Below are 23,433 nucleotides of genomic sequence, written 5' to 3' on the forward strand. Positions count from 1 at the left end.
ATTCTTGGCTGCATATTTTTCTTGTTGTGCTCTGAAGATATCTTGCCAGTCCTTTCTGGCCTGCCAGGTCTCTGTGGATAGGTCTGTTGCCAATCTAATATTTTTACCATTGTAGGTTACATATCTCTTCTCCCGAGCTACTTTCAGGATTTTCTCTTTGTCTCTGAGACTCGTAAATTTTACTATTAGATGTCGGGGTGTTGACCTATTTTTATTGATTTTGAGAGGGGTTCTCTGTGCCTCCTGGATTTTGATGCCTGTTTCCTTCCTCACATTAGGCAAGTTCTCTGCTATTATTTGCTCCAATATACCTTCTGCCCCTCTCTCTCTTTCTTCTTCTTCTGGGATCCCAATTATTCTAATGTTGTTTCATCTTATCATATCACTTATCTCTTGAATTCTGCCCTCATGATCCTGTAGTTGTTTCTCTCTCTTTTTCTCAGCCTCTTTATTTTCCATCATTTGGTCTTCTATATCATTGATTCTCTCCTCTGCCTCATTTATCCTAGCAGTTAGTGCCCCCATTTTTTTTGCAGCTCATCAATAGCCTTTTTGATTTCGACTTGGTTAGATTTTAGTTCTTTTATTTCTCCAGAAAGGGTTTCTCTAATAATTTCCACGCTTTTTTCAAGCCCAGCTAGTATCTTTAAAGTCATGATTCTGAACTCTAGATCCGACATTGTATTAATGTCCGTATTGAGTAGGTCCCTGGCTGACAGTACTACCTCTTGTTCTTTTTGCTGAGGTGATTTTTTTCGTCTTGTCATTTTGTCCAGAGGAGAATAGATGAATGAGAGAACAAAATGCTAACAGGTTAACAACGTCCCCAGCAAATATACTGTATACAAATTAGAAAAGACCTGAAACCAGGGGAAAAGAAAGGGAAAGAAAAAAGAAAGAGAAAAAAAAAGATAAAAACAAAAACAGAACAATACAAAAAAAGCAGAATATGATCAAATATGATCAGGCTAGTGCATAGATCAGTGCCACACACTAGATTTGGGGCGTATTTTGGTCTGTTAGAAAAAAGTGCCTCCTAAAATTTTAAAGGAAGAAAGACATATATGTACAAAATAATGGTTGATACAATGAAGGGATGGAAGACGACTGTAAAGATGAAAATTATAAAAGATTTTATAAAAGGACTTGATAAGATAAGTTTCTTGAAAAAAGAAAGAAGAAGATTTAAAAAAAAAAAGAAAAAAGGGAGAGAATGTCATCAGGCAGGAGACTAGAACAAAGCCATACAGTAGTGATTTAGGGTATATTTTGATCTGTCAGAAGAAACTGTATCTCAAAATTTTAAAGAGAGAACAACTTGTATATATATGCCAAAAATAAGGGTAACTACTATGAAGGGATAAAATAGGACTCTAAAAATGAAAAACAAAAAAAAATTTTTTTTTTAAAGGGATTGATAAGATGTTGTTTGAAAAAGGGAAAAAGTAAAATTAAAAAAACAGTTTAAAAAATTAACTTTGATGAACTAATGAATCATGGTAAAAAAAGCCATGAATTCTATGTGCAGTATTCCCCTAGCGCTGGAGTTCTCCCTTTCTCCTTGATGGGTAAACTTGGTCTTGGCTTGCTGGCTGTTCCTGCTGATCTTCTGGGGGAGGGGCCTGTTGCCGTGGTTCCCAAACGTCTTTGCCAGAGGTGGAATTGCCCCGCCTTTGTCGGTCTGGGCTAAGCAAGCTGCTTGGGTTTGTTCTCAGGAGGTTTTGTTCCCTGCAAGCTCTAGGTACAGCTTTGGAGGACCAGGGTGTAAATGGTGGCCTCCCAATCTCCACCCGGAGGAGCTGAGAACTCGGGGCCCTGCTCCTCAGTGCGCCCCCAGAGAAAAGCAGTCACTCTCGTCTCCCTGGTCTCTGGCCGCACTCCGTGCTCACCCGGCCTGTGACCGAGCATTTCTATCTCTGGCACCCGACCCCGTGTGGAGTCTCCAAACCCAGCAGATCCCTGCGGTGCGCTCCGGCGCCGCTCCTCCTGGGGGAGGAAGGGGAGTCTCCCCGGCTCTGCCGCTTGTTGGGTCCCTGCTGGAGGAGCAGTGGCCCGACTGGGCAGCGGATCATAGTTTATGGCCACCCCGAGCTGAGAGCCCTCGCCTCGGCTCTGTCTCTGCAGCCGGCTTCTCCGCTCTGATCCCTGGGAGCTCTGCCGCACTCAGGCACCCCCGGTCTTTCTGTGACCCCAAGGGTCTTGAGACCACATTGTCCCGGGAGGATTCCACCCTCCCCCCCCCCCGCCGCTTAGCCACTGGAGCGACGTCCCTGAGCGGAGCCGACTTCTAAAAGCTAAAAGTTCCGATTTTGTGCTCCGCGGCTCTATCACTTGCCAGAAGCGGCCGATGGAGGCCCCCTCCCCCGCCGTCTATCCTCCCAAATATCGCCTCGGATTCACTTCTCCGCACGTCCTACCTTCCAGTAAGTGGTCGCTTCTCTGTTCAGAGAGTTGTTGCTACTCTCCTCTTCGATCTCCTGTTGAGTTCGTAGGTGTTCAGAAGGGTTTGATCGCTATTCAGCTGAATTCCTGAGACCAGACGAAATCTAGGTCTCCTACTCCTCCTCCATCTTGCTCTGCCCCTCCTACATCATTAGTTTTTGATGAAGTGTTCCATGATTCATTGTTCGCATATAACACCCAGTGCTCCATTCAATACATGCCCTCTTTAATACCCATCATCAGGCTAACCCATCCCCTACCCCCCTCCCATCTAGAACCCTCAATTTGTTTCTCAGACTCCATAGTCTCTCATGGTTCGTCTCCCCCTCTGATTTCCCCCACTTCATTTTTCCCTTCCTACTATCTTCTTCTTCTCCCTCTCCCTCTCCCTCTCCCTCTCCTCCTTCTTCTTCTTCTTCTTTTAATATATAATGTATTATTTGTTTCAGAGGTACAGGTCTGTGATTCAACAGTCTTACACAATTCATAGTGCTCACCATAGCACATACCCTCTCCAGTGTCTATCACCCAGCCACCCCATCCCTCCCACCCCCCACCACTCCAGCAACCCCCAGTTTAAAGTTTTTAAAAGTTATGCCTCTTGCATTTAATTCACTTGGAATTGATATTCTTGATAATGGTGTCAGGTTAGAATTCTGTACATTTTCTGTATATTTATGGATGATCCTTGTACCATTTATACCTTAGTCTATCCTGTACAAAGTTTGCAGTCAGTATAGGGTATTTTGGGCTCTAGATCTTATTCCATTAGTCCAATTTCCTATTCCTGTGCAAATACCTGTACTACCTTAATTACTATAATTTTATCTTAAGTTTTCACAGTTGACAGGGCCTGTGCATCTATCTGCCCAGCCACCATATATATATATCCATATATATGGATAATAATAATAATAATAATGAATGGATCATTATTATTATTCATAAATATTTGCTGAGACCCTAATTGTGCCAAATACTGCTTTGATCATTGGAGATTTAATAACGAACTAAACAGATATCCCTGCCCTCATGAGCTTACATTCCAGGGAACAGAGACAGACACTAAACAAAGCAATAAAGTACGCCAGGTGATAAGTGCTGTGAAGAAACATAAAGTAGGGAAAGACCGTCCAGCATGTGTTAAAAACTGATTTAATACATAAACTGAAAAATCTAAAGGAACAATAAGAACAGAAACCCCCACCTCTTTTAACTATATACCAGACATCTAGAATTTGCAGAAAAAAATAAAAAATACTCATGCTGATCTATCAATAGTTTACAACTTTTGGTGAAGAACCTCTAACCCTGAGGGATGCTGTATAAAACTGCAACCTGTCCTTGCCAGGCTGTGACTACATAGGAAAGTCTATTTTAGTTACCTAGAAGGAACAGTATGGGCACACATGCATTCTCTCTGGTCCTTGACCAGTGACACAGGTCCTGGACCAGAATGAGACTGCAGTTCATCAGCTGGACAGTAGGAAGCTTGGAAAAGTTTCTGCTTTTGGAGACTTGGGAATAAGCCCAGAGCTCCCAGAAAAACACCACTGTTTTATAAGCTGTCTGTAGGTGTTATACAGAATATGCACTATCTTTGCTACCTTCCTCAATTCCTGGAGTAAAAGAGCCAATGGATAGTTGCTTTTTCAAGTTTGTTTGGCTTTTTTTTTTTTTTTTTGCCAGTTTTTCCATCTTTGGCAGTTAATACCACTACTCTGTATGAAACTTAGTATGTTTTCTGATCGACACAATTGGGCCTGTGTGACTCTGGACAAGTTATTTCACCTTTCTGAACTTCACGTTCCTCACTTTAAAATGGGATGAGAATACCTAATTGTAGGCTTGTTGTGACCGTTAAGTACTGTATTGAAAGACCTTAGTAGAGTGGCTGCTATGTGGCAGGCATGGGATAAATGGTAGGCCTTGTCATTAGAATTGTTATATAAATAATTCTAGGTATTTGCCAAAAATCTCTAATATGTGCCCATGTCCTGGTATCTGTGTGGGTCTTGAACCCCAGGCTCTCTGAGCATAGAGAAGGTAAATACATAAATTAGGACCTCAAGTCCCAGTTCTGGCCCCAGCACTTTATCATCACAAACACCTGAGAACTGCTTGTGTCCCAGTGAGAGCAGCCACATGTAAACATCAACAAGAAGTTAGGGGTTACCTCATCTGCACACTCCCGAAAAACGCTACAGCAGTTGGATGGAGGTAGCAGAGCTAGAGTATACACCAATTATATCTGGGATGAACACACTGGGGTCTGCTAATTTGCATACAGCCAATCATAGCAAAGGTAACACCCCTAGGGGAGCCAATCACAGTAAAGGAGTTGCCACTACAGAGTGAGAGGATCCTGAGCTTGCATGACTCCCACTACAGTGCCCCACTGACCCTCCTTTTTCCTAAAATTCCAGCCAGTCTCTGGCTAGAGGTCTAGAAATTGTTCTGACAAGAATCTTCATGCTAGATGCAATCCACAGTGTCAATATAGTGGCAGCATCCGTACCCACAAGGCAACTCGTGGGCCAGCAGATACCACCTAAAGGTTTAGGGTACTGTTACCTTTTACCTCTACTCCAGATGAATATGTTTCTGTGTGTGCATGTGGTGTAATTTAGCATTAATAAGAAGGACAGTTTAGTCAAGAGAGGTTAAATACTTTCATGTTGGATGCTTCTTTGCTATCTTGAGTAATTCTATAATAAATATACATAATTGAAAATGATGATCTCTGGTTGGGTTCTGCTTATTACATCAAAGACAGCAGATGAATATAGTTCATAGGTCTTTGACCCCCAGCAGTTCTGACAGATTGATTCACTTATTCATTTATCCATCCATCCATTCATTCTTTCATTCAACAAATATTTACTGAACTGTGTTATATTCTATACACAGTTCTAGGCCCTGGTGATATAATGGTGCTCGCAGTCAAATGGGGACGGGCAAGAAAATAATGACAAGAGACTATGATTAATTCTCAGATGAGAAAGCATTGGCTGCTGAGAGAGCGCAGATGGGGGCTCTTTGAGAAGGAAGTCCATGCACTTCACATTAAAGCCAGTTAAAAAACCAAATCAAACCAAACCAAATCACCCCCCCGCCCCAGCCCTATAGTCCTATTTGTTCCAATGCCTCTGGGTCTTCTGACATCCCTCCCACCCCTGCTCCTGCATCTTGCAATGTTCCTGTGTCTACTGTCTTTATCAATCCTCCCGTCCTGCTCCTTGCTTTACTCTTGGTCTTGATGGACTCTGGGCCTTCTCAACTGTGACTTTCAGCATTTCTGTACACACTGCTTTCCCTCATTCTCTGGAAAGTCACATTCTGGGCATTCAGGTAATGCACTGGCTCGGTTCTCTGGGAGGCCCACACTCACCCCTCTTAAGCCTACTGACGCAGCCCGGCTCTTGAATAAGTTCTGGGGAGGCTCCTGTGCGAAAGTTCCTTTGAGCTCTGACCTGACCTCTCCACATGCCCCCGGAGACAGTGGTCCCCAGCCCGGGGCTGACTGCCATGTGTGTCTGATGGCCACAGTGAAGGCAGCAGGGAAGCGAGCGGAGGTACTGACACAGCAGTGGGACAGGCTTGCTCCGACAATGTAAAACACCCTTGGTGGAGCGCACCAGTCAACTGTCCCACTAATTAGTTGATTATTTCATTTGAGAGACCAAATACATAAATAAAATTAATAAACCCTGCAAAATACGTGCATCACTGGAAATAAAAGTATTTCTCAGGTCATTGGCTTAAACACAGACATTACATGCTAGAACAATGTTAACACCAGACAGGCAAATCACGCTGCCTTGCAGGCTGGAACATACCAGTGGCAGCTGAAGGTTGGGGAAGGGGTGGGGGGTGAGCCTTGGGATGGGTCAGAAAACATGGATGGTGTTCTCTACTCTGGCACCACCTACAGTGTGACCTTGATCAAGTCCATTCCCCCCCGGCCCCCACTAATGAGCTCGTTTACTCCTGAGTAAAATAAGGGGGTTGGATGGTTTCTGAGGTTTATTCCATCTATGACATTTTATGATTATGGGAATCAAATGAAAACCAGACCTGGGTTATTATGAACTCAGTCAATCAAGAACGCATAATGAAAATAAGATAAGAACCCATTGTAATATGGATTTGAGAACTTGGAGGGAACTTAGATAACATTTAACCTAACATTCACCTTATAAATAAAGGGGGAAGGGGAACAGAGTTTGTATTCACTGAGGGCCTATTACAGACCAAAAAACCCCCAAAACAAACAACAACAAAAACTATGCTAAGGATATTCACACATCAACCCCAAGAAACTTAAACTTAAGCTCAGAGAATAAAATGTGGCCAAATCCACGCAGAAAAGACCAAAATGAGGTCTCCTACTCCCTAGACAAAAACTTTTCTATCAAACTGTATTTGACTCTTATTGAAACCCCAGGCCAGTTTGCTCACTGCCTAGCAGCTCACTGGACTCTTAAGAGACACCATGAGCGGTGGGCCTTGTGTGGTCACTCTTGACCATTATATTGACATTTCACATTCTGTTTTTCCTCTGCCAATACTGTAACATCACTCTGCTATTTAGACTACCATGTTTGATAGTGAATTCAACTCTCCGATATTTGAAGAAAATATCATTATATCTTTAAATAGACTCTCGGAGAGAAGAAGGGACTTGTCTAAAGTCCCATGCTAGGAAGAGGTTGAGATGGAATGCAAAGGATGTCTGACCTCAGATCATCAATTTTTTCTACCAAACATCAGTAACCTGAACATTTATGACTCATTGTTTTTCTGATCTCACTACACTGTACAATACCCTACTTTGTTAATTACACATTTTAAATTATCTATGGTAGAGTTGTGTATCTTTCCCTCCCAATATTTTCTACCATATGGTTTTTAAAAACCACAACCCATTATTCATTGTTGAATAAAAGGCATATTAAGACATATCTCAGAATATATAAACAACCACTGCTTGGGTTAATTTATATTATTTTATAGTATGCATGTGATTAATCCTAATTAATATGAAACACTCCTTTGTTGGGGTGCTATGTACAATTTTAAATGGCTAATTAAAATAAACAAGAACTGAGAGAGAGCAAAGGCTGAAACCAGAACTTGTGTGCAATTCTCAAAGGTCAATTTTTAATATAAATGTAAATGCAAGTGTAAGTTGATTGGATGGGGGGAGAAGTAAAATCCGTGAAGTCTTAGAGTCCACAAAGAGGCAACACAGAGTAGTGAAAAGCGTACTCCTCCCAAGTGAAAGACATCAGCCTGCAACTTCTGTGTGAATTAGAAGAAGCCCCTCAATCATTCTGAAGCTCAGTTCCCTCTTCTAAAAAAATGAGGCTTTCTGGGATTATACGAAAGAATGGATACCAGTAAGGGCTTTTTGCATGTAAGCATTTGGTAGATCTATTATTAGGTCCCTGAGCCACTGCCTTCACATCTTTAGTTGATCGGAAAAATGTGGTTTTGTGAAGGCAAAGACAAGTTGATGGAGACAAAGCAAAAAGGTGATTTTTGTAAAACTAAATTTTCTCTAGTACCTATAGGAAAGGAGCCATACATAACGTATTCAACTAACTCTAAGACTTATAAATTGTGAGCTACCTGCTCTGGAAATTTGGGATCTTGGCACATTGTAGATGTATTTATCTTTCTTACCCAATACATGCATAGCTAGGTAAATTGCTCCTTTTAAATTATGTCAAGTACTATGCAAACGCTGACAACTTTAAGCCAAAATAAATCCTATGCCATGAACTTAAGATACAGGTTTGAAGATCAACTTGACAAAACATAACAGAGCCTTAAAATTTGGTTAAGCCTATGACCCACTTTTAGAAATTCATCCTAAGTAAATAATTATGGATATGTCTAAAGATTTGGCCATAAAGATGTCCACGTATCTTTGTAACAATGAAATATTAGAAATAAAGAGATTTGACAGCAGTGATCTGAATAAATTTTGACCTACTCATGTTATGAAGCCATTAAAACGATAATGAAGAATATTCATGCCATTAAAATAAATTCTTAACATGTAATGTGAAAAAAATAAGACCGTAGAAGGTACAATATAAGACTACTTTTGTAAGAAGTACTTAAGTGTATAAGAAAAAGATGAAAAAAAAAAGCTCCAAATGTTACGAATGGTTATCATAAGTGTGTGGGGAATTTTATTTTCTTCTTCTTACTTATTTGTATTTCCTAAAATGTCTACCATAAATATTTATTTTTATTTTAATTAATTAATTAATTTTTAAAGATTTTGTTTATTTATTTGACAGAGAGAGAGACAGCGAGAGAGGGAACACAAGCAGGGGGAGTGGGGGAGGGAGAAGCAGGCTCCCTGCTGAGCAGGGAGCCTGATGCTGGGCTTGATCCCAGGACCCTGGGATCATGACCTGAGCCGAAGACAGATGCTTAATGACTGAGCCACTCAGTTGCCCCTATTTATTTTTTAAAGACTTTATTTATTTATTTTAGAGAGAGAGAGAGAGAGAGAGAGAGAGAGTGTGTGCATGGGCAGGGGGAGGGGCAGAGGGAGAGGGAGAATCTCAGGCAGACTCTGTGCTGAGCATGCAGCCCAATGCAGGGCTTGATCCCAGGACCCTGAGATCATGACCTGAGCCGAAATCAAGAGCAGGATGCTTAACCAACTGAGCCACCCAGGCACCCCATTTATTTTTATTTTAGAACGTACTGATCCTCTCAAATGTATATTAAAATCATGCCATAAACAACATGAAAATACAAACAAGTCTGGTAAACCATTTTTGTATAGAAATTTTTGATAAATGCAATATATTTATTCTATAAAAGTTAAGCAAATTGATAAGAAGAATATTTTGATACTCTAATAAATAAGAAAAGGACATGAAAAAAATAATTAATACAATGAATAAACAGGTATATGGAAATACTCAAGTTTAGAAGCAATCAAACACATGCAAATTAATAAAATTTGGTGGCTTTTAAAACCTATTACATTAGCATAGTTTATACAAAAAGAGACCAAAAAATAACTATTTAATAATTAGTGCTAGTGGGAGATAGATGTTTGCATACATTATAGGTAGAAGTTTAAAATGGTACAATATAATCTTATTTTTGACTGACTAAATGATCCTACTTTTGAGAATTGGGGAGTGATTCTACTTTGGGGAATGATTTAGAACTCACTCTAAACACAGAATCTATATTATGAACAAAAATGTTCAGTGTAACATTATTTGTGACAGGATAATTGGTAAGAATGCCTATCAGTGGGAAAGATAGCAACATTTTCATTACTAAATAGTGTATAGCTATTAAAGCACTATTTAAGATGCTACCTAGTAAAATGTGAATGGTTTGTTAAGTGCAAAAGCATGATTCACAACAAATATGTGTGTGCACACTCACACATTCACTCACTCACATACAGAAAGAGATGGCAAGAAAATATGCCAAGAATTTTTAAAGTTACTATCTTTGGTTTACAGAATTAAATTTTTCCTTTTTTTTTTCCTTCTTTGTGCCTGTGTGTGTGTGTGTGTGTGTGTGTGTGTGTGTGTGTGTGTGTTTCAAACTTCCTTCAGTGAGTATGGGTTAGTTTTATAATGTGAAAACCCCCCTGTATGAAATAAAAATAGAAAAGTTTTTGATCTTCTTGTGTGCTTAGGAAAGTCTAGAGGAGTTAGCCTTCAATGAAATAATAGCCAGAGTAGTATTTGCCCTAAGTTAAGAAAGTTGCTAGAGGAAAAACAAAGCAATAGAAGTTAAAGGTAGTTTGCAATCAATTTAAAGTCTGTTAGGTATCTTAAATCAATTTTATGGGGAGCATATTCAGCTGCAGAAAACCATGCAAGGAAATAGGAAGATAAATTATATTTCTTTATCTTTTAAATGTGTGCTTAGGGGAAAAAAAAGGAGGAGGGTGACCATAATGAACAGAAAGGCATTAGAATAGAGTATCAAAGCAGGCAGGTATAATGCAGTTCATTGTTGTTCCCCTTCAACTAACTTCGATTTCTGTAACAAATTGGTGCCATGTGTATAGAAACAACAAAATCGCAACTGGTCACTGAGCTTCCTAAGAAACAGGCCTTGACTTGGATGCTTGTTTGCTGGACAACAGAAGCTGGGAAAGATATGTAGGCTGTTTAGTGAGACTTAGAAAATATTTGTGCAACCAGTATATATGCATTCTACTCCCACTTGTTACTAATTCATTGCCAACCTCCTTGGGACTCAGTTTCCTTATTCACATAGTAAGTGTTCATTTGCTCATTAAATATGTACTAAGTGCCCAACACCGTGCAGGGCAATGGGACAGAATCGTGAACAAGACAGACCATGATCTCTTCTCTGTCTTACGTTCTAGTGGGGGAAACCCCATTGCAGAGCAGTGTAATGTTAAGTGTGGCTTCTGGAATAAGGCTCGCTGGGTTATGATCCCAGTTCTAAAGCTCCTACTTCAAACACTTTTACCACTTCATCTCTCTGAATCCAGCTTTTGCCATGCCTCCTGCTATGACCCTACTCTGAACTATCACCATCTTTCAGCTTGATTACTGCAATAGTATGGTCACTGGCTTTCCCCTTCAGTCTGGCCTCAACAAAGAAGCTAGGCTAGTTCTTAAGTAAATAAGTAAGTAAGTAAGTAAATAAGCAAATAAAATGAAGGGAAAGAAAAGATAATTGATTGAGAGCAAGAGAGAGATCAAGTCACTGTTTTCCATTTTACTCAATATGAGTCAAAGTCCTAATCATGGTTACCAAACCCTGACCTTGATCCAGCTTCTGGCTACGGCTCTGATTGCATCCCTGACTGTGTGTCCCCCTGTTTAATATGTTCTGCCTAAACTGGCTTCCTTCCAACATGCTAGACCCTCTTCCTGCTGTGGGGCTTTTGCACTGGCTTTCTCTCTGATTGAAAAGTACTTCTTGCAGATATTGCCTGGCTGGCTCCCTCACTGCGTTTTATCTGTGCTGAAATGATCTTCCGTTATTGGATGGCCTTTCCTGATTCATCTATATCAGATTTCAGCCCACATCCCAGGGCTACTGCTTTGTACAACTCCAGGGAGTGGCGTTCACATCACAGATGAGATGTGAATTGTGCCCCTTGGAGTTGGGCAATGTACAGCCCGACAAGTTATACACAATAGCTCTGTCCACCCCCATTTCTCCACCTGTTTTATTCTCCTTCATGGTACTTAATACCACCTGAAGCCGTTTATTAGTTAATTATTTGTTTATTGTCTCTCTTGTCCTACTGTCATGAAAGCCTCACCAGAGCAGTGATTTGGTCGGTTTTGTTTACTACTATGTCTCTAGAGATTAGTACAGCACCTGTCTTGTAATAGATACTTAGTAAATATTTACTAAGGGGATGTCTGAAAGACCTCTGGCAAGTTACTTAGCCTCTAGGCTTGCACCATCCAACATGGTAGCCACTAGCAAGATGAGTTTATTGAGCACTTGAAATATGCCTAGTGTGACTGAGGAACTGAACTTTGAAATTTTTATTTTATTTTTTTAAAAGATTTTATTTATTTATTTGAGAGAGAGTGAAAGCGAGAGAGATCGCAGAGGTAGAGAGAGAAGCAGACTCGCTGCTGAGCAGAGAGCCTGATGCAGAGCTCAATCCCAGGACCCTGGGATCATGACCTGAGCTGAAGGCAGACGCTTAACCGACTGAGCCACCCAGGCACCCCTATTTTTTACTTTTTTAAATGTTGATACTAGAAAGTTTAAAATTGCACGTGGCTTGCATTGTATTTCTATTATACTTTTTATTTTATCTAGTTTCTTCATCTGTGAAAGGACGATAATGACACCTATCTCACAGGGGTGTTGTAAAGTTTAGATGAGTCAACACAGGTAAAGCACATGGTATTGTGCCTGGTATATCATAGCTGCTCAGTATTGCTTGCCATTACCTCATCCCTGCTACTGTGTTATTGTTGCTGTTGTTGTTGTTATTATCAAATATAGAGATTAGGTGCATATAATGGGGACGAGTTCTTATCCGTGAGTTGAGGAAAGGCTTCATTTTGAAATGTGTTTGAGTTAAGTTCTGCAAGAGAATTATAAGTGGATTAAGTAAATACTACGAAGAGGGAAGTTGGCAGGAGACATGGTGGCCAAAACATTCCCACAGCAAAGGACAGAGCCACAATTCACACTTGAGTCTTTCTTACCCCAAAGACCATGCTCTGAACCATCAGATGATATTACCTCTTAATAAACCCATATCAAGTGAAATGGCATTTAAGACTTAAGAGGAGACTCTCTAGATCCTAGAAAGGGTCCATTTAACCTTGAAATAAGCAACTTCAAAACTGGATTTGATTCAGTGCTTCTCAAACTCCATGTGTGAAAATCCTTGGAGAGTGTTTTGGCCTTATTATTTGGTGTGGGAGAGCTCTATATGATAATTTACAATTTTCCTTCTATATTTTATTATAATTCTAAACATTGACATATGCATATTATAAATCATATGGGTGAATACGTTGCAAATGGGCAAAGCTATGGGATTTCTATGCTAGCTTTTGTGACTATTCTAGTAATTACCCAGAGGGATGACAGTGCTGAACGTTTAATTCAGTGTTTCTCAGGCTAGGGACCAAGGACCACAGGAGGCTCATTAAAGGTCCACATGATTTTATTTTATATTTGTGCTTTTAAAGGATTCAGTGCGTAAGACTTAGCCAGTCCAACCCTATCTCAGTAGAATTAGTGCTTAGAAAAGGTGAGATCAGACGAGAGAAAAGGAGGTATTTTTGATTGGCAGAATCCAATTCATTTTTATTCAAATCCTTTGGATTATTCCAGAAAATACACATCATATTCTGTAAACATATATGCGTTTAGGTATTAGTATTATTTTCCTTCACACTATTCATATATATGTATATATATGTATGTATTTACATATGAATATATATTCAAGCTGTCATAAGCATATTTTACGTGATTATTTGCCACAAAATTTGGAAAATATTCCATACAAGATTTTGGGCATCATCAAATCATCTGGACCCCCCTCATGAAAAGTGTTCTTAACTCCCTGCTGCACCTGGAGGGACCATTCTAATTGGCCTCACAATATACCCAAGGGTTAAATTAATTTATGTGAACCTCACAGCTGGACAGCTGCCCGGCACCATATACCAGCAGCTGTTTGACACAATAAACCAAGAATCAGATTTTCTTGCAGTAAAAATAAATTTTTAACAACATCTCCCATTTCCACAGAGGCAGAATACAAGATATGATTTCTGTATGAGATGACTGTGATATAAGCCTCCTCGGAGGAAGGGTGTCATTTTCTAAGTCAAGGTCCTGTCCTGCCACATTATTTAAGCACAACATGACATGGAAATACATTTAATAGGATTTGGCTACAGGCAAAAACTCTGAAAAAAGTACAGGGATTCTAAGAATTTGCTGCTGAGTTATGCATGGAACTCAGAATTTACAAGAATTGAAATCCTTAAGACAATCTTTGGCTTCATCACAAAACAAACCTCCTCTCAAACGTAGTTATACTAGTACACTCATTATAATAATAGTCACCATATTCCCCGAACCAAGGAGACGATAAAAAATGCATCTTTATATTTATTGCACAATTCAGATCCACTGAGATTATCTTTCTTCAGCACATGTTAAATAACTGGCACTTCACCAGAACCTTGGCAATTACCTATTTATTAGTAATAACAGACAGCTATAGCACTTGCTCAGGTGCATTACATATCCATAATTTTGCAACAATATCACAAGGTAGGTATGATGCTCTCATCATCTCTGATTCAAGTGTTTGGATAGTTTGGTAGTGAGTCATCTTGCACCACTCATAAAAGGGAAACCTGTTTAAGGATGGAGAAACAAGACAGAAAAAGCCTGGATCCCTGCAACCCCTAATGGAGCAGAGCTACCATCCCAGCTCTGGCCAACCACCCCAGGACTATTACGTGAGGTAGAGAAATGCTCTACTTTTTTTTTTTTTTAATTTTATTTTATTATGTTATGTTAATCACCATACATTACATCATTAGTTTTTGATGTAGTGTTCCATGATTCATTGTTCGTGTATAACACCCAGTGCTCCATGCAGAACATGCCATCTTTAATACCCATCACCAGGCTAACCCATGCCCCCACCCCCCCCCCAGAACCCTCAGTTTGTTTCTCAGAGTCCATAGTCTCTCATGGTTTGTCTCCCCCACCAATTTCCCCCCTTCATTTTTCCCTTCCTACTATCTTCTTCTTCTTCTTTTTTTTTAACATATAATGTATTATTTGTTTCAGAGGTACAGGTCTGTGATTCAACAGTCTTATGCAATTCACAGCACTCACCATAGCACATACCCTCTCCAGTGTCTATCACCCAGCCACCCCATCCCTCCCACCCTCCACCACTCCAGCAACCCTCAGTTTGTTTCCTGAGATTAAGAATTCCTCATATCAGTGAGATCATATGATACACGTCTTTCTCTGACTGACTTATTTTGCTCAGCATAATACCCTCCAGTTCCATCCACGTTGTTGCAAATGGTAAGATTTCATTCCTTTTGATGGCTGCATAATATTCCATTGTATATATATATACCACATCTTCTTTATCCATTCATCTGTCAATGGACATCTTCGCTCTTTCCATAGTTTGGCTATTGTGGTCATTGCTGCTATAAACATTGGGGTGCACGTACCCTTTCGGATCCCTACCTTTGTATCTTTGGGGTAAATACCCAGTAGTGCAATTGCTGGGTCGTAGGGTAGCTCTATTTTCAACTTTTTGAGGAACCTCCGTATTGTGAGAAATGCTCTACTTTAAGTCACTGTTGTTTGACATCTCTTTTACATATGTATAGATATAGATCAATCACCTACAGTCAAGCTAATGTAGATCCCACACAAAATTACAAGCTAGGTCACTTAGAAAAGAGGGAAATTCTTATTTTCAGGCCAAGCATATAAATACCAGTAGAATTGTTAGGTAACTTCTGGGAAGATAAAGAAAAGGTGGAAGAGTATAAAACTCCTGTTGTTTAATTATCGTAAGATCTAAGAGAAAATATAAAGTATATTTAAGAAGGCAAAGAATACAAGAAAATAGAGCTAGTCATTGAATCCTGAACCTGGTACATAACACGAAAGGCAGGCTGGAGAAGAAAGAATGTTTTCAGGGAGAAAGACAATTACAGGCATGCGTTAGGCACAAAGAAAATATTTATGAAATCTTGTCCATTAAATTTTGTCCTTTTGTTAAAAAATATATTACGCATTTAATATTAGTCATTTAGGCCAGTGGTCAGCAAAATTTTTCTTTAAGGGCCAAATAATATTTTATGCTTTGTGGCCAAGGGGCAAAGTCAAATACAGTACATAGTTACTCATATAACCATGTAAAACTATAAAAACTATGACACAAACAAATGGAAAGACATTTCATGCTCATGGATTGGAAGAACAAATACTACTAAAATGTCCATACTACCAAACGTGATCAACAGATTTAATGTAATCCCTAACAAAATACCAAGTATTTTTCACAGAACTGGAACAAATAATCCTAAAATTTGTATAGAACAACAAAGGACCCTGAGTAGCCAAAACAATCTTGAAAAAGAACAGGAAGTATCACAATTTTAGATTTCAACTTATACTACAAAGCTATAGTAATCAAAACAGTATGGTGCTGACATAAACATGGACACATAGTCAGTGGAACAGCATAGAAAGCCCAGAAACAAACCCATAATTACGTGGTCAATTAATCTTTGTCAAAAGAATCAAGAATATGCAATTGGGAAAAAACAGTCTCTTCAACATATGGTGTTGAGAAAACTGGACAGCTACATGCTAAAGAATGAAATTGGACCACTTTCTTACACCATACACAAAAATAAACTTAAAATGGATTAGAGACTTAAATATGAGACCTGAAACCATAAAAATCCTAGAAGAGGGCACAGGCAGGAATTTCTGACTTTGGCCATAGCAACAGTTTTCTAGATATGTCTCTAGAGACAAGGGAAATAAAAGCAAAGATAAACTATTGGGACTACATCAAAATAAAAAGCTTCTGCACAATGAAGGAAATAACTAAACTAAAAGACAACCTACTGAATGGGAGAAGATATTTGCAAATGACACATCAGATAAGGGGTTAGTATCCAAAGTAAATGAGTTATACAACTCAACACCCCAAAAAATAAATAATCCAATTAAAAATGGGCAGAAGACATGAACAGACATATCTCCAAAGAAGACATCCAGATGGCTAACAGACACATGAAAAGATCCTCAATATTACTCATCAGCAGGGAAATACAAATCAAAAATACAATGAGATATCACCTCCCATCTGTTGGAATGGCTAAAATAAAAAAAGCAAGAAACAATAGGTGTTAGCAAGGTTGTGGACAAAAAGGAACCCTTGGGCAGTATTGGTGGGAATGCAGACTGGTGCAGCCACTGTAGAAAACAGTATGGAGATTCCTCAAAAAGTTAAAAATAGAATCATGAGATGATCCAGTAATCACAGTACTGGGTATTTACCCAAAGAATACAAAAATACTAGTTCAAAAGGATATGTGCACCCCTATGTTTACTGCAGTATTATTTACAATAGCCAAATTACAGAAGCAATCCAAGTGTTCATGAATAGAAGAATGGATAAAGATGTGGTATACATGTGCAAACTGCTATTATGGAAGTCAAAGGGAAAAAAAAGATCACAGGAAAAGGGGCAAAGACATCACAAGAAAAAAAAATAGATTCATAAAAATAATGATTCTGGTTCATCAAAGACATTTCCAAGAAAAGTTATCCAGGAAGGTGGCCCTAAAATCACATCGAATAACTTTGAGAAATGTGCCACAAAACCTGGGGGGAAAAGTGTGAAACAGTTCAAAAGTAAGCAGCAAGGGGATAAAATACCAAAGAACAAATTCCAGCAGGCAAATAAATTCAACAGGAAGAGAAAATTCCAGGTGGGCCATAAAACTGATGAATCAACAGCCAAGAAACCTAAATGGGATGACTTCAAAAAGAAGAAGAAAGAACTAAAGCAAAGCAGGCAACTCAGTGATAAAACCAACCATGACATTGTTGTTCCGGCAAAGCAGATTTGGGAGATCTTAAGAAAAGACTGTGACAAAGAAAAGAGAGTGAAGTTGATGAGTGATTTGCAGAAGGGAAAATTAAAGCTATCGCATTTGCACATGATTCAACTTGTATGATCCAGTATTACATTCAGTATGGTAATGAAGAACAGCAAAAACAGGCTTTTGAAGAACTGTGAGATGATTTGGTCCAATTAAGTAAAGCTAAATATTCCGGAGATATTAAGAAATTTCTCAAGTATGGGAGTAAGCCACAGATTGCAGAGATAATGAGAAGTTTTAAAGGCCACATGAGGAAGATGCTCCGGCATGCAGAAGCATCTGACATTGTAGAGTATACGTACAATGACAAAGCCATCTTGGAGCAGAGGAACATGCTGAGGGAGGAGCTCAATGAGAACACATTTTACAAGTCAGCCTATCACCCAACTCTGGACAAAGTTTTAGAGGTACAACCAGAAAAGCAAGAGCTTAGTATGGATGAAATGAAGCAGATTCTAACTCAATGGCCCAAAAGGAAGCTGTGATTCAGCATTCATTGGTGCATAGAGTATTCTTGGACCTTTAAACCCATGCACCCCCAAAGCTAAGATCAGAAAGACAAATACCATATTATGTTACTTATATATGGAATTTAAGAAACAAAAAGATGAACATAGGGAAGGGAAGGAAAAATAAAGATGAAATCAGAGAGGGAGACAAACCATAAGAGACTCTTAACTATAGGAAACTATAGGGTTGCTGGCGGGGAGGTGGGTGGAGGGGATGGGGTAACTGGATGATGGGCATTAAGGAGGGCACTTGATATAATGAACACTGGGTGTTATATGCAACTGATGAATCACTAAATTTTACCTCTGAAACTAATAATACACTATATGTTAATTAAATTGATCTTAAATTTAAAAAAAAAAATGATTGAAGCCATCTGTGAAGCAGTGATATACCTGGCACATATAAGATGGTGCTAGAGTGGCCATGCACTGTCTGTGGCATAGTACACCTAAGGACAGGAAAATGACTGTGAAAACAATCAAGACCTATGTTGAAAAGGTGGCTAATGGCCAGTACTCCCATTTGGTCTTCCTGGTGGCATTTGATTGTATTGATGATACTAAGATTGTGAAGCAGATAATCATATCAGAAATTATTAATTCCTTGCCTAACGTAGTAAAGACAAATATGGAAGGAAGGTCCTATTGCATTTACTAAGCCCCAGAGACCCTGCACATACAGTGCAAGAAATGATTGAGGTTCTGCTGAAAGGAGGTGGAAACACATGCAGTAAGAAGGATAGAGTGTTCCATCCACCAGAGCTCTTAGAGTCCGTCTCTCCAGTTTTGTTGAGCTGCCTGCAAGGACATGCCCAAGAAGTGGTGCTAGATTAAGTCTGCATGTGTATTGGTGTCCACCATTCTGGGAGCTGCCATTGGAGACATTCAGCCTGCCATGAATGCTGTTGTCAGCTTGGCAGTGGGAGAGCTACATCCAGGCGGCAAGGACGGAGAGCTTCACATTGCAGAATATCCTGCAGGACATCTAGTTCTGAAATGGTTAACAGAACAAGAAAAAAAGATGAAGGAAAGTGGAAGAGAAGGTTGTTTTGCCAAAACACTTATAGAATATGCTGGTATGAAGAACCTGAAGTCCTGGGCTAGTGTAAAACCCAGGTGCCATTATTCTTTCTAGCCTTCTCCAGAGTTCTGGTCAAGAAGTTGTAAACAAAGTCAAGATTGAACTGAAAGGCCTGATTCCCACATTGGAGAAAAACAAAAACGCCAGCACAGGAATAGAAATGCTGCTTGAAAAACTGGCTGGATAGCAGTTAAGTACAAGATGGAATCGTTTTTCCTGTTCTCTTTTCCCAGTGTGGAAAAGAAGGGCTAGCATCCACCTTTGTGGGAATCTGGGTGCTCTGTATAGATGTTTATTCTTTGTATAAGAGTCTATTTATAATACAGTTCTCAAGAAAAAGGTGTGGTATATATTTACATATATAATGGAATATTATTCAGCCATAAAAAATATCAAATCTTGCCATTTGCAACAACATGAATGAAGCTAGAGAGTATAATGCTAAGCAAAATAAGTCAGTCAGAGAAAGACAAATACCATATGATTTCACTCATATGTGGAATTTAAGAAACAAAACAAACATACAAAGGAAAAAGGAGAGAGAGGAAGACAAACCAAGAAACAGACTGTTAACAATAGAGAACAAACTGATGGTTTCCAGCGGGGAGGTGGGTGGGGGTATATGTGAAATAGATGATGGGGATTAAAGAGCACACTTATCCCGGTGAGCACTGAGCAATGTACAGAATTGTTGAATCACTATATTATCTATCTGAAACTAATACAACACTATATGTTAACTATACTGGAATTAAAATTTAAAAAAACTTAATTTAAAAAATGTAAAAACCATTCTAAGCCTGAGCTCATACCAGATTTCGTCTTCAGGCTGTTTGTCCACTCCTGATTTAGTCCAATGAAGCAACAGAGTAATAAGGAGTCAGATTGAGTAAAGAAACCTGAAGTCAAAATAATTAAAAATGAATGTGTGGTAAATCAACTTTTGATGGGTTCCCATTTATTGGAAGCCCAAATTCCTTCATGTGACCTTTCACAAGGTGACCCGAGGCTGCCTTGTTGATCTCATGTACAGATCGATCAGACTGCTCATTATTTTCTAATCACATACACCATTAGGCCTATGTATCTTTGCTCATGCTTCTTCCTTTGCCCTCTCCTGCCTTACTTGCCTAGATAATTCACTTATAGATTAGATCCAGTTGACATTTTCCCTCCTCTATACAGCCTTTTCTAGATGCTACCACACCTCATGCTCTAAGTCAATATCGCTCTTCCTGTGCTTTGATACTACTTCGTTCATGTCTCTTTCATATGCCTTTCTTGTGTACTAGATATGGTGATTTAAACATCTATCTTTCAGGCGCCTGGGTGGCTCAGTTGGTTAAGCGACTGCCTTCGGCTCAGGTCATGATCCTGGAGTCCCGGGATCGAGTCCCACATCAGGCTCTCTGCTCAGCGGGGAGTCTGCTTCTCCCTCTGACCCTCTTCTCTCTCGTGCTCTCTATCTCTCATTCTCTCTCTCTCTCAAATAAATAAATAAAATCTTTAAAAAAAATTAAAAAATTAAAAAAAATAAACATCTATCTTTCCAGAGTATAAGGAGGGACTAGGTTTTTCTTCAGCACTGTGGACAGTGTGTACTCCACAGCTATACTCGTTGAAAATAATATTATTTATTGAGAGTCTCTTTTGTATGAGGACTGTGTTAAGCTCTTGCACTCATTATCTTATTTAATTCCCATAACTCCCATCTCAGATAAGTTTTAACTTCCTCATCTTACAGATAAAAAGCCCAGAAAAATTAAATAAATTGCTCATGGCTTCATAACCAGGAAAGTGACAAAGCTTGGACTCAAACCCAGTTTCTGATGGACCCAACATCCATACTCTTGAACTGCTATGTTGTTTCATCAATTGTTGAATAAGCAAATGAAATCTGTAACTTGAATTAGGCTAATATTCCCTGCTGAAACATCTCTAGGATGTTTTAATTTTTTTAAAAATGCAAATGGTTTCTAGTTAATATCATAAGTATTCAGAGGTAGAAAGAACCTAAGAGATCAACAGGTCTGGCTCGTTTTTCAGATAGTAAACAGTAGCTATGAAAAAGCACTTATTTTTAACCTAAGATCACACAACTTAAACCCTAACCTCCTCTTTAGTTTAGGACTTTCTGCATCATGTTTTGACATTTCCAGCACTTTCACAAGGCTGTCCTCTAGAGTCAGCCTCATCCCACACCAGTGAATTGGCAGACTCCATGTTAACCTTCAGAATAAATGGTGAAAATGAGGTCTTTACAGTGAGTTAAAATTGAGTTTGGCTCTTCCAATTGCATAGACATTCATAAAATAAACAATATTGCCTTTGGTTTCATAAAACCTTAGAGTAGGTTATTTATTTATTTGCCAGAGAGAGAGAGTGAGAGAGCGCAAGAATACAAGCAGGGGGAATGGCTGGCAGAGGGAGAAACAGTCTCCCTGCTGAGCAAGGAGCCTGATGCAGGACTCAATCCCAGGACCCTAGGATCATGACCTGAGCCGAAGGCAGACGCTTAACTGACTGAGCCACACAGGGGTCCTAATATCTTGGAGTAGATTTAATGATTTTCTTCAGGACCCCTTTTAACCTCTGCCGCTGGGCTTACTCTTATCACAATGCATTGTCTTTGGCTATTTATTAATCTGTCTCTTGTGCTCAATGCTGAGCTCTCTAAGAACACGGACCACATTTGTATCCCTATTGCCTGGCACAGTTTTTGTCACAGAACTGGTGAATATCTGTGAAGATTTACTGACTTGCTGAATTGAGGTTGGACCTACGAGATGTGGTGAAAGGAGATCATCAGGGTGGCTCAGCTTCTGGTGTGTGTGTATCTGGAACTCATTTAAGTCATCATTGCATACTTCCCTGTTCCAAAAGATTTCCCTTGAAAAGTTGTTAGAAAATGGCTGTGAGTGAGACTTTGACAGTTTTTTTTCTAAGCCTGAAAATATTAGGAAAATCCAGGTGGTCAAATTCAGTGTAATCAGTGTTTTTCAGGGAACATTGTGGATGGATGAATGCAAGCTGATTATACAGTAAATATTTAATTTTAGATTCTGATTATTTCATATTGACATTTCAGAGCAGTAAATATTTTTATGCTGGATTCAGCCTACACCATGAAAATAACTCCCTCAATGGCAGAGTCTACACATGTAATTGTATAATTTAATACTTTCATTTAAAACATTTCTACTTTTAAATATCTTTTAGATTTGAAAAAAATAATTTGTTATCTAAGAAGGCTCAACCTTAGACACTCTGGGCCAGAGACTAATTAGTATTTCACTAGGAAAATGGAAGGCTCGCTTTTCTGAAAATGACTATTTTGATTTGAGTATTTTCCATTCTCCAGTGCCATTCAAACCTTCACGGGAACAGTCATGGAAGAGTTAAAAGAGAAACCTCCATCGAGAGACATTAGCTGGGTAGCTTTTGCTTTTGCTAGAAAAGGTTGGTTTCAGACATTTACTGTTAAGAACTAGAACAACCCTAGGGGATTGTTAAGGAAATGCTTGTGGAGTAATAAGGGGGCAGGTTTTTGGAGAGAACCAGCTGAGAAGATTTTTTACATTATGTGTGTGCTGGGGGTAGGGGATGTGTTTAAGACCATCTGGTCTCTATAAACTTGTTAGTAATTCTATCTCAAGTATTTATGAGCATTTTATAGAAGGCATTTGAAGAACTCTTTCCCATCACAAGTCTAGCACATCTCCTAATCTCTAGCAGTTGTAAAAGACCCAAGAAGAGATATTGTGAGATCCTGTCATTGTCGTTTTATAGATGAGCAAATTGATGGCCAGAGAGGCTGGGTGACTGACTCAAATGTCACAACTAATAAGAGTTATAAAAAAAAATCCCTTCTTTTCCCTCACTTTGAGTTTTCTTTAGGAGCTCTACTGGTGTTTCTTCTAGCTTCTTCACTTAACCGACTCCTAGAGAGGTGAACTGATCTGCCTAACAGGTAAGTAGTTGAAGTGTAACTAGTCATGCTCTGCTCATCTTGACTTGCCTGCTTTACTTTTGGGAGCCATCAGTCTTGCAGAAGATAGGCGTTCTCCTCTGTTCCACCATGACATCAGTCTTACTTGGTCCCAAGGTTAGCCTAATTCTGGGATTCCATCAGTGGGTCTGTTTCACTAATGGAATAAAGCCACATCCTGCAACCTGTCTTCACTCATTAATATTGATGATATTT

General features: G+C 39.2%; 1 protein-coding gene and 1 pseudogene across 4 annotated transcripts in view; one reads left to right on the plus strand and one right to left on the minus strand.

Annotated features, from left to right (window-relative positions):
• The window catches only part of DAB1 (DAB adaptor protein 1), a 1,151,191-nt gene that overhangs the window by 607,784 nt on the left and 519,974 nt on the right, over window positions 1–23,433 (minus strand). The window lies entirely within an intron of this gene.
• LOC113926717 lies at window positions 17,180–19,416 on the plus strand (annotated as a pseudogene).

This window comes from Zalophus californianus, chromosome 4 (genome assembly GCF_009762305.2).
Source record: "Zalophus californianus isolate mZalCal1 chromosome 4, mZalCal1.pri.v2, whole genome shotgun sequence".
NCBI classification, from domain to species: Eukaryota; Metazoa; Chordata; class Mammalia; order Carnivora; family Otariidae; genus Zalophus; species Zalophus californianus.